We start from the raw sequence: 13,131 nt of genomic DNA on the forward strand, positions 1-13,131 counted from the left end.
GAAGGGAAGGGAAGGGAAGGGAAGGGAAGGGAAGGGAAGGGAAGGGAAGGGAAGGGAAGGGAAGGGAAGGGAAGGGAAGGGAAGGGAAGCTAGTAGAATATGAGCAGATGTGAAAGGCAAGGCGAGGCCTAGCAAAGAGCAGATACCCTTCTTTTTGGCGCAAACTATGGCATAGCTGTCTACAATTCCTCTTGAGGTCTCTGATCACAGCGTGGTATGTCAAAAGAAAAAGAAATATGATATTCACAGTAGTAACAGAATAAATATTTTGCCAAGGTATATGGAAAAAATAAAAAATAAAGGGAAAAGAAAAACCTGTCCCATTTACGGAATCACGGAATCACGGAGTTTCAGAGTTGGAAGGGACCTCTAGAGATCATCTAGTCCAACTCCCCTGCTAAAGCAGGATTGCCTAGAGCACATTACTCAGGACTGCATCCAGGCGGGTCTTGAAAATCTCCAGAGAAGGGGACTCCACAACCTCCCTGGGCAGCCTGTGACAGTGCTCTGTCACCCTCACCGTAAAGAAGTTTTTCCGTGTATTTGAATGGAACTTCCTGTGTTCTAACTTGTGCCCATTACCCCTCGTCCTGTCACTGGGAACCATTGAAAAGAGCCTGGCTCCATCCTCCTTCAACCCACCCTTTAGATACTTGTAAGCATTTAGGTCTGAGTTTAGCCAACATAACTGGTAGGATTTATCCAGGACTTGCCAGTTCCCAGCAGGTTGACCTTTTTACTTAAGAAACACATTCACAACCGTGTGAAATGCTAGTGTGCTCAGCACAGCCATGGGCATGCTTGTTGTGGAGAAGTAGGTTCATCAGCTAGGAATGGGTTAGGGCAGCCCCATGTTGGCAGAGCCCAAAGCATTCTGCCATGCAAAGAGTCCCTGTATTGTGGGGCTACCTCAGATCTGTGCTCGGATATTGAGGAAGTGAGATGCCCAGATTAGTGTTACAGGGAAGATTTTTCTGCCTGCCGAGTATCTACAGTGAAGGGAACAGAAGGAGAGGGTGAAGCTATCCAGTGCTGTGCATATATCATGACAGACTGTATCACCCTCCCCAGTCTCTTGCTAGGAAACACCCATTTTCTAGACCACAGGTAGAAAGAAGACCTACAGCTTTCACAGAAATCAACATTTTTCTAAACCTCCGCACAGCCACTCGGTAGTACAACTGTGAACGTGACTGTGGGAACATCCAGAGAGGCAGGAACATCCAAAGGAGATTTCAGGGTTATCTCCTGAGCCGGCATGTCTCCTTGAGAGGTCCTGTATTATGTACTGGGGTGTCCTCCTCATGCATAGACACCCCTCTAAAGCACTCAGTGGCTCAGCCTTCAGAATCAGGCAAACAACATCACGATCAGGTTCAGAAAGAGGGAGGCAGAAAGCCACATACAGGGCATACTCCAAATGTTTCCAGTGCACTGACACCTCTGTCTGGTCAGTCTGCACAGCACTAACAGCCATATGCAGAAGACCTGGACGGTGCTGAGCATCTCCATACCTCTCTTTTACACAGAGACAACATAACTCTATCACATCCATATAAAATCATGTATGAAATCAGAAAGACCTGGGAAGTCAGGGCAGAGCACAAAGCAGAAAGAGAGAGAACAGCAATAATTGGTTTAATCCACCCAAGCAACAGGCTTCCAGTTGGCACTGCTGGCATTTAGTATATTAACTGTCAGCGCCTGACGGATTAAGCAGCAGAGCTCAGTGATATGTTTCTGCTGTAGGAGGCAATTCTACACTGGTGAAGGGCATTCAGTCCTAAAGTAAAAAAACACCTTGCTTTGTACTCTGCTCTCAGTTTACGTTGAAATAACAACAAAGCGGCTTTAGATATACACAAGGGTAGCTGACAACAGAATTTGACCTGACTTCAGCAAAACTACTGTCTGTTAGAGATGAAGGGATGCTGTCTACGAGGATGAAGAGCTTATTGTGTCTGTGTTTGTACAGCTGCTAATGCAAGAGGGTTCTTGATCCACGACCAGGGCTCCTGGGCATTACAAAATACTAATTATAAAATCCATCTATGTGACAACACGAGTCTGAAAACACAAGCTGAAGCACTTCCCCATGACTTCCTTACATTTAGGATGAAACACAGACAGTCTGAAACACTGAAATGTAACGATCCTGCAAAGCTATCCAAAGTTAAAGGTAGGGCAAACTCTACAGGGCTTCCAGAAATTCTAGATGAGATTTGCTGTAGCTCAGCAAAATACTTACTTATACCTTGTTGTGTTGGAACAGTTAGCTAGTGATCTGATTACTAGTTAATCAAATTAATTCGTTCGCTTTCAAAAGAATTTGAAAGAAACGTACATGCATCAAAGATTTACTCTGAGTGTAAACATGATGGAGAGATAGGTGGATGAGTTGCTCAGTGCTGTGTCTTTTCCCAGCCTCTGACCCAAACTTCAGCCATATATGTGAGCCAGCACAGATTCAGTAAAATGATTCCTGTACAAGGTCATTACCAGCTGACAGCACCAGGATGCATGCTGGGTGGCTATGGAAAGCATGCAAGAAGTCTTGTTGAGATTTTTAATGGATTTTTTGTTGTTGTTGATGGTATTTTTTGTTTTATTTTTAATAAAAACCACAACAATCCTAAAAGTTATTTTCTTCCCCATCTGTCCCTCATTTTCTGAAGAAATAAGGTTATGACACAGTTATTCACAAGCCTAGGACTTTGGTTCTGCTGCATTGTTATACAAGGCAATACTGTGAGGTTTATTTTGCTTTTCTTGTGGAAAAAAGCTGTTCACATCCTCCTATCCAGGAAATAGTTTTCTGCAGTCAAGTGAAATGTTCTCCTACTGGCCCTGTTTCAATGTGTTCTGTACCCTGTCTTTCCACCCCCTCTTTCTACCTAGTCCAGTCTCATGTCTCTTTGTATCTGGGTTTCTTGGACTTTGCCCTCAGGTTTGTTGGCTCGCAAACCCCCACTGTCAGCTTCGGCAAGTATCTCTTCTCCTCCATCATGGTGCCTGCACAAGAAACAACCGTGAACACAAATTATAGGCTTTCAGCTGTCAACACTCATTCTCTGTCAACACCCTCTGCTGTCAACACCCTTTATCTCCAGTTTACAAGAGGTGGGAGGGATGGGATTCAACTCCAAATTCAAGTGTCTACGTCTAGATGTCTACATGTAGGTGTCCAAGCTCCCATTAAGTCAACAGAATTTGGTCAATCAGCCAATAAAGCCTAGAGAACAGTTCATCTCTCATCACTGTTGGGTAGATCTATGCCCCTCTAGGGTTCTCTGGAGCCTATTGTGCATGTTAACACTTACTTGTATGTGCATTCACATAATTAATGTGCATGTTGACAATTGGAAAGACCTTAGGTCTTGTGATAATCTGGAGTCAATCAGGAGAAATTCCTGCCCAATCTATGCAAGGTGCATGTGCTACCACTGTGTACGGGGATGCTGTGAGGTGCTAGAGCATGCTCAAGAGTGCCCATGTCTTGAGAGCTTTTTGCTTCTACCATATTTTCCAGAATAACAGAATGGTCAGGGTTGGAAGGGACCTTTGGAGATCATCTAGTCCACCCCCCTGCCAAAGCAGGTTCACCTAGAGTAGGTTGGACAGGAACGCATCCAATCAGGTTTCGAATCTCTCCAGAGAAAGCGACTCCACAGTCTCTCTGGGCAGCCTGTGCCTGTGCTCCATCACCCTCAAAATAAAAAAGTTTGTCCTCACATTGAGATGGAATTTCCTGTGTTCCAGTTTGTGCCCGTTGGCCCGTGAGAAACTTGGGTATCTGTGAGTCAGCAGCGAAAAACACATCTCTAACATTAAGTTTATCAACAACTGGACTTTCAGCTACTCTGTGCATTGCAGCCTATTGAGGGAAAAAAAAAAAAAAAAGCCAAATGTCTCTTCTTTCACACGGAAAAAAATTCTTTCTTCAGTTCTCAGTCATCAGAATGACTGAAATAGTACAACACACAGAGACATATACACGCCCTTCAGTCTCAGGCACACACCCAGCAGGAAAAATTTCAGCCAGGATAATTAAAGTTTGGCGAAGTTACAAGTAACAGAAATGAGGGCAAGTCTTGCATAATCTTAACCCTATCTGGCTCTACAGGCTCAGTTTATGACAATAAAAGCTTTTCCTCAACTAGTGCCACACAGATCTTTCTCCTCCTCTCTGTTTTCACAGACTGCTCAAGGAGAGAGAGCCCCATTCTCTCTTTTTCTTGCCTAAATAAATGAAAAGTCAGTCTTCTCTCAGTTCTGCCAGTGTACTTCCACTCATTTCGTATGACCTCCTGTCAGGTTACCCTTGTGTGACCTAAATGACTGCTTCTCAAATCCTTGCTCCTTTCAGAGTTTTCCACGTGATCTGCATTGTCTTCTTTTCTCGTTGTATTTCCCCATCACCTGTACACACCTAGATTTTTTTCATGGTCTACACTGATAGTATCTTTTTATGTCAGAGACCCCTGTTCTGCTCTGTCTTTCCACAGCTTTCCAATGTAGTCCTGGCACAAGACTCATCTTAACACCAATGCACAGATACAACGACACGAAAGACATGTACAGCTAATGGCTACAAGCAGCTCTTAGTAAATGTTTCAGCTAAGATCTTCCACTCAACACAAAAGTGTTATTTTCCTTATTAACCGCTGGGTCAAAACATAGTTTTCTAACCTTTTCAATTAAAATGCAGCAAGACCTGATAATGAATCACTGAATCTCTCTACAGAAACTAATCACCTCTCACAGTGCATCTCTTCTTATTGATGTTCCCCTTGGCTCAGGAGTGACTCACCAGCTGCTGAGCTATGAACTTTGAAATGTTTACTTTCACACTACACAGTTTCACCTCCATTGCTAATGAAGAGTGAGGACAAGGCAGAGAGACCAACTGCTCTGTGCCAGAAACATCTCACCCTCAATCATCACAACAATCTGTTAGTTAAAAAAATTCTAAAGTTTTTACATGATACATTGAAAACAATTATTAATTAATCATTTTCAAGACACCAATAGATGGCAATAAGAAATGAAAGAGATGCTACGCTGCCATGCCTACAGAAGCTTATACTTAAAATCAGAATCAGCAAAGATTTCTGCTTTTGCACCAGTTCTCTTCCCTCCAAGTGTGTGTGTGACAAGACCTCCTCTGGGCTCAGCCCCTGAGCAATGAGTTAGTTATGGTCGGAGACCTCAGCTTTGTAGCTGAAAACACAGCTGTGTTGAGCAAAACAGTAGCCATCATAATTTGTCTCTCCAACAACTAAAATGAGAAAAAGTGAGAAAAAGATGCTGGAGGCAAGAAGAGTAAGGCTGGTTTGCTTTTGAATGATCTTCTGATGGGCTTATGAAAGTATCAAACTTAAGGAGTTTTTGAGATGAAAGGGTAGAAGTGAGGCCACTTCAATATTAAGCCATAGACAGAAATTTAAAAAATGGTATCTCCTGACTCCAGTGATACCTTCTGGAGACAACAATTTAAGACTGCTTAAATATCCTGAAAGACAATGCTTCTCCTCCTCTGGTGATCCATACTTTTTTTTTTTTTTTTCAGATTATAAACATGTTATTGGCAAAAAAAAAAAATGCTTAAAAAGCTATTGTGAAAAGCTTGTGAAAGCTGACAGACAGCAGATCATTGGGTACATGTGTGTTTGTGGGAAATGTCTGAACTTCTGAACTTTCAAGCAGAAGCCTGCTACTTGTTATCTGCCGGTAGAGGGGAGCTGTAAATTTTGGCAACTTCTTGTCTAAACAGAAATCACACCCTGAATCCTCCTAACAGCAAAGAGACCCGAAAAAGGACCAGCAGATAAGAGGCTGATCCCTTACTGTGCTTCTGTACCTAGACCATTCAGACTGGGAAGCCCATGGGCTCTCAATCTGGAAAGAAAAAAAAGACATATACTTTGAAAGAAGAGTGATTTTGAGAAGAAACAGGAGACTTGGAAAGAAGAAGGTGAATATCCCGGCTGTAGAAAAGGGCCTGAAAGCATGGGGAGGTCCCGGGGATGGGGCAGGTGCAGGGAGACAAGTCCATGGGGACACCCAGGGTCCTCACCAGTAATGCCCAAGAGTTGTGACTGTGAGCAGCAGCAGAGTGCAGACTGGCAGGACTTTCCAAATTTCCCAGGCCAGCAGCAACCTCCCTGCCGGGAAGGGAAGATGAATCCTGATGAACACAAACACTGTGTGGCAAAGGGTGTGCGTGAGTCTGGGACAGTCAAGTAGGGTAAAACTCCTGTCTCCTTGGTTCTTAAATAAACCCCAGTACCCAGATACACTACAGGTTGTCGTACACTTTGTCTTGCCCTTGGCACACTCCCACAAGCTTTACATATATGCCCTAAGAATTTTTCCTCAAGTATTAATATGCCTCTATATTTCTGTTTTATTTCACCATGAATAAACAGCCCCGTGTTTCCCAAAGAAGCAGGCATATTAGATAGAGTGGCATGGAAGGCACGTGGAAGATACACATTTCAAATACTGCCATGATTTTCCTTATTTTCTCATATCATCTCTCTTTTGAAAGGATCTTGTAATCCATCTCAGACAGATACAGATTCCCATGGGATGTCAGTGACACTCTCTGTGGTCGGTTGTTCAAATTCCCTCCTGTATGTACTTTACACTCCCAGTGTGTGCTTGCCTGGGGTACGAGAGATAAGTCTGTGGGGAACATGTCCAAGATCCAACCTGACAGTTCACTGTAGCAAATGACGGACTGATCTGAATGACAGAAGATGCTGAGGCAGCTTAACCTCTTTGGGAAAAGAAGAGCTGATATTCACTGCACTGTTAAGGACAGCATGCAAACCCCTGCGATTTCTGAGTGAGAGACATCGAAAGTTCACATTCTTGTTCTTGTCCCACTTTTGAAAAAGATCTCTTCCACATCGCCTAAGTTTTAGCACTCACTTCCCCCCCCCCCCCCAACTGTTTGACTGGCACACAAGTGTAGCATTGCTTTGCATCCAAGGAAGCGCACAATGTTGTAACGTCATCGTTCTCCAGATCTCTTCAACAGTATTTTGGTAGCTGGGTGAGGTATAACACAGCACAGAGCACAAAGATAGCTACATCTTCAGCAGTGATTACAGTCAGCAAGAACCCACAGTTTGAGGTGCAGACTGTTGACTTTCTGCTTGGGATCTGTTTCTTCATCGTTATCATTGAATTCATTGAACCAAAGGGACTCTCAGCTTTTGTATACCTTACCTCTAAATTTATTTATTTTTATTATTAATTGGCAAACCACCTTCTTAAGCTTGACTTTTTAAGGCATTACACATTTTTTTTCTTCATTATTGGACCTTGCGGCTGGTAGCTCTGTTCTTGAGGTGATTGTAATTGCTGCATCCTCTATTGCTCCTCTCAGCAAAAAAGCCTCACATACAACCTGCTGTGTGGTTATAACTGGCTTAAGCTCGAGTCATGATACCAAAGCCTACAGAGTGCTCATAAACCTGTGCTGTGGAAATATTTGCCAACTATAAATAGCAGACTGTCAACCGAATAAAAGCAATCTTTTTCTGAAAGCACTTTGTGGTGCTCCCAGACAACTTCTACAGCTGTTACATAAAAATGGATAGAAACTACCACTGCTAACCCTAAGGATTTAAGGTTCTTCAATAACTTGTACACATTCTTATAGACTTTGCTCTTTTTTTGTTGTTGTTACAGAGATCTTGATAAAAACGGTCAGCAGCCAGAAAAATCTATATACAATGAGATGCTACTGTGGGCCAGCATACTGAACCTAGTCTAGCCTGAGATTCCTTTGATAGGTGAGTGAGCAGCAGCTACATCAAGCAGCCTATGTAACGGCAGCCTTGCCTTCCTCTGTTTCTAATTCAGCATGTCACTCCTCTCCCTTGGTAAAGACAAGCATCCTGTGACACTTGCTGTGCTGGACTTGGTCTTCACCACGTTACATGATGACTTTTCAAGCCTCGGTCCAGTAAGCAGAGACTGAGCAGCAGTCCCACCTGTACAATTCGATGTCTTTTCTCCGCTTACTCTTTTCTCAAATCCCTTAATATTAACCCAGGCAAGTAAGTGTGAACCTGAATGCTCATTGACCATAGTCTTGTACTGAGCTGGTTTTAATTTCTGGAGGCAAGGGGTGTGCTTATCTCCTGAGCTATTGAACCAGATACATAATGGCCTAGAATACTTACTGTTGTGGTAATTCCAGCCTGGCTTTTAATAACTTCATCGTAAAGGCAACAAAAAGTACTTTGCTAGGCATTTTGTTTTCCACGTGTGAATAAATGAATGAATGAAGTCTGGGCCAAAAGAGTTTATCAGTCTCTGTACTTTGTTATACATTGTACATGCTATACTTCTGTTCAGTTAACGTGGCATGAAGAAAGCATGTGACTGAAGTAATTACATTTACTGAGCCCTTAGACAGCTGTGAAAGCTAAGGAGGCCGTAATGTATTCACGCCTCGCATTTGCATGGCACTTTTCATTTATAAAATTTCTCTATACAAAAATGACGTATCTCTTGATCTCTGCTGCTATCTCTAGCACTGTTATCTGTAGCTAGTATCTGTATCAACAATATATTACGTACTGAAAACTGCACAAAATTCACTTGCATCGGGATGGGTGGGGAGTGGGGGGAGGAAGCAGCAATAGAGAGGCATAAGCACCCCTGGTCTTGTGAAATCTCATTTTCATTTTGGACAAGCTATTCATGTACAAAAGTTAGCATGCTTCAATAGATGCTACAAAATCCAGTCTAAAACTCTGCTGACTAGGGTAGTAATGGTTTCATTTGGCCTCATGGACTACTTTAGTAGTCAAGTAGGCAAGGAATGAAAGACAAGACCCAAAGTAATCAAGAAAAAAAAATGCATGCACTTGTGACTTACTCAGTAAATATCACTCAACAGCAAGTGAGTGGGAGGATTAAAGAGAAAGCCTGTGTTCCTCCTTAGTAATGACAGATGTTATTCTGCAGGAAAGTTCAGTCTTGGTCATACAGAGTGGCCAGTATCATAGGTTGGCTTCTGGAATCACATACTTAACTGCATAAACGCAACTCAGCCTCCTGGAGGCCTGGATGCTGCCCTCGAGAGGCTCCTTCCTGAAAACTGGTCCTTTTTACCCCAGTGCTCATCATCACACCCTGGTTCTGAAACATTGCCTAATACATTGCCCGTGCAGCTTTGCAGCACTCTTTTAGTGCAGTTTCCAGGATGGGAGCTTCATCTGATGGTTTATGGAAAACTCAAAGGACTGTCTTGTGTAGATATTTTTTTGTACTCTAATACAGTGATAGACCTGCGAAGCTCAGGGCTTAAAGCTCTCAGAAATGCAATTCCTATTCTGTCTTTAAAAAAAGGCAGAAATAAGTCTGGAAGGCTATATGCAGATATCTGGATATGTATATTGAAATTCTAGAGCAAAATGAACATGACAATGTTCTTCTCAGCCATTACTGAAAGGATTCTGGGTTCCAGAATAACCAGTAGAAAATATTCTGTGATGACTTCATATATAGCCAGTACCATTTGCCAGTGAACACTGCAGAAAAGATCCATTTCTTTGCTGCAGACTATATGGTGTGTTTATGATGGGACTCCTGTAAAGGTAATTTCATATGAAATTTAGAACTGATTCCCAAGTTATATAAAATTCTGGAGGAAACAAATCTAGAATGCCAACCTCCAGGACAGGCAGATTTCCACCTACTTTAACAAGCTTCATGGATTTTTTCTCTAAAAAATAGATTTGTGCTGATTCTTAGTATAATTCTTGAAGGATTTTAAGGACAAATTTAAAAACCAGAGTGTATGGGCTTGTGATGTCATGATGTAGTGTATTCAATGGTAGGCTCTCTCTTCCTAAGAAATCGTTGAACAAGAAATCAAGTCTCTGAATTCTGACTGCGTATCAAAGAAATTATTCAGGGAACAATCTGGAAAAGAAGGCAGTATTACTTATCTGCCTCATGGGTTTCTTGCAAATAGAGCAGAATATCAAACATTTCCTTTCTAAACCTCGTGCTAAAGGTCAAGTGCAGTAAATTGCTGCAGTTGTACAGAAGTGAGTGGAACTAAAGCAGTCTTTACTATAGATCTAGCTTGCACTTTCATACTAGATGACTCTGCATCTTTTCTTTTTAGTATTACTGGAATGTCCTTTATCCCACAGAGACCTTGTAATTCAGCCCCAAACATGTTTAGTTTTAATTAACATATTTGCTCAAAAACGGCCCTTGCTCTATTTTAATTGAAAAAGAAGTGCCATTTTTTGAGCAAAGAAAAACTGCCGGAGTGGAGGGAGTTGGGAAAAAAAAAAAAAGGATTCCTTAGACCACAATAAAAATCTCACTGAGATCAGTCATATGTGTTTCATATGTTCTTTATGTGTTTTCCTTTCAAAGGCTGTGGTTGAGCAATAAGAAGGCAGGCCATCTGTTTTCCTTTTGGGGGTGATGCAACAACCTGGCCAGGTAAAAGCATCAAGAAAGGAGAAGCTTGTGCCTTCCTTAGAATAGCTAAACATTCCTGGAAGACAAAAACTTTTAAGATGACATGTGGAATGGACAGAGAAGAAACATGTCCAGGAGGGAGGCTGCAGCATGAGCAGGAGGTAGAAGGTGTCTGTATCTCACCAGCAGTAAAAATAGTGTGGATGGGGACTGACTCTTCAGAGTACCATGAAGTGAGGCCAGTGGAGACCTCAAAAGGAGGTTGATTCTTTATAAAAAGAGCTGTAGACCTAGGAAACTCCTTGCCAAAGATGGTGTGGGTGCAAGAAGTTTGTCTGGGGTCAAAGCAAATTGGACTGGTACTTGGAAGAGAGATCCTGGGATTACCTGCTCAACAGACAAGCTACATCAGCATTAAGGTCTCTCCTGAACTGTAAATACTCAGAAACTGGTGAAGCGTTAGAGGGTAGTATTAAATGTTTTTCCCTTGTTCTTATTTTTCCTTAGGCTACTTTTTACAGCCCTAATTAGAGAGCTAATACTGCACAGATGGTCCAAGATAACCCTTGATCTGAACCAGCATGGCTCTTCTTCAGGAGAGAGGCAGCCAGGACTAATAAGGGATGAAAAGAAACTACTCCAGAGGGTACCATGTGCAGTATGCTACGATCCCAGAAGCTACTGAAAGATTACCAGAGAGATAACAAATCTCAAATAAAGGACTGCATTGCCAGTACAGAACTGTGTTTATAAACCGATTTCTATTTGTTCTCTCCCACTCTGAGCTTTCTTGGGTTTAAAATTATTAGTGCCTTAGTTCCTGTTGTAATACAACCCAGCTTTTGAGGCTGTAAGCTCCGTTGGGAATTTTGAGAGTGGGGCAGAATCACTTTCAGGAAAATGTAGGGTCAAATCCATCTGTAAGTTCCAACCTTCATGCTCTCGGTGCATATGACAGTCTAGCACGACAAGGACGGTGCTTCCAGGAACAATTTCCAGCACATTAAACCCTCTGGATTTTTTTTCCACGTGTGTAGCCAGGAGACACCAACTAGTTCAGCCATATCAACTGACCAGAGGATCACAGGTATAGACTGTCATACACAGACATGGCCAGTGAGTACCATGGTGCACAATTAATACCACCATATCACCTCCAAAACTTTGTTTGGCCTCAATGTTTGAAGACTTGTTTTAGAACTCTCTGGCTGCAGATTCAAGTGAAGCGCAGGGATCCATAGCTGAGATGGTTGATTTCTCTGTGGTAGATTATAAATTTGAGACTTTACTGCAGCCTGTCTCTGTAAGTTCCCCACAGTTCCCCAGCTGTGGGGTCAAGCCAGGACCCGTTTGTTAAGAGATGCCTGCAGAAGACTGTTGACAACTATTTTGAGAAAATACATAAGCAACTCTATCCAGGGAGCAGTTTGCACCTTAGAGCATCCTATTCAAGGAAACACCTGTCAGCTCTAGCAAGCTGGGTCTACAGGGAATCCCTCTGGAGAAGAGCTTTGCTCTAGGGTCCTTCTGGTCTTCATTTCTTCTCCAAGAAGCGCCAACAAGGCTGGCAATGCACAGCACTACTGTCACATGAAGGGGTCTTCAGTGGGAATCATTTTGAGACCATTTCCTAAAAATGTCTTTGCAATCTGTGCCAGAGACTAATGACTGCAATCAGTCCTGGAGATAAGCAGGAATCAGTCTTTGCAGACTCCTGAATGATCCCTCAGCTAAACAGCTCCATCTCTGAAAACATCAATTCAACTTTATGCCTGTAGTCACTCTCTTTTTATCCAGGGAATTAGATAAAAAAATCTTCATTTTTTTTCTGTGACAACAAAGTCTATATTTTGCCAACATATAATACATGCAGTGTTCACAGAAAGGACAAGAAAATATGATGCAGATTTGTTGCTATTATTTGTAATAAGAAAAGTTACAGGCAAACTTTCAATACTTCTGAAATAAAACACTATTCTTACTTAAATATAATGGGGGGGGGGGGCAAGGGAGGACTTTTGCTACTAAAAGGCACATTTAATTCTGAAAATTAATTGTAAAATATCCTACGTGCTGTTCTCCAAAGAGGAATATCATTTCAGCTTAGGCTCTTTCTACCAGTCTGAAATGCGAGCCATTTCCAGTGACAATCCATTTAGTTCAAACAAAGCAAATGCTAGTTTTCCTGTATAATGTCAGTCCATTATTATCCTCTCTTTCTGAAGAAAGATCTGAAGGTCTAGCATGAACACAATGACATCCAGTAGAGTCTTTAAAGTGCTTTGAATATTAAAACAGGGCGAGGAACTGGGATCTGTACAGGGCATCTGCCTAATTGCTCTGCTAAATGAGGATGCAGGATCCACATGCACACATACCCATGGCGTCATATAACATTTTTCATTTTCTTTCTTAGTTTCATTCAGTTGGATCAGGAAAAGTTTTATAGGAAACAAACAAAAAAAAATATCCCGGTGTATATGACTGTGCAGAATGGGTCAGAACTGTGCAGAACGTGTCAGAACTGTGCAGAACTGGTGTCAGCCTGTACAGTACAAACAAAAGTACAAAAAGCTAAAGAAAACTAACCTTAACATTTCAAACAGGAGACGTCTAGATATACAGAGCACCAGTTTAGTGTGTTCCCAACAAGCAACGCTGTCTGAT

The sequence above is a fragment of the Vanellus vanellus genome (genome assembly GCF_965231255.1).
Source record: "Vanellus vanellus genome assembly, chromosome: 2".
Lineage (NCBI taxonomy): Eukaryota > Metazoa > Chordata > Aves > Charadriiformes > Charadriidae > Vanellus > Vanellus vanellus.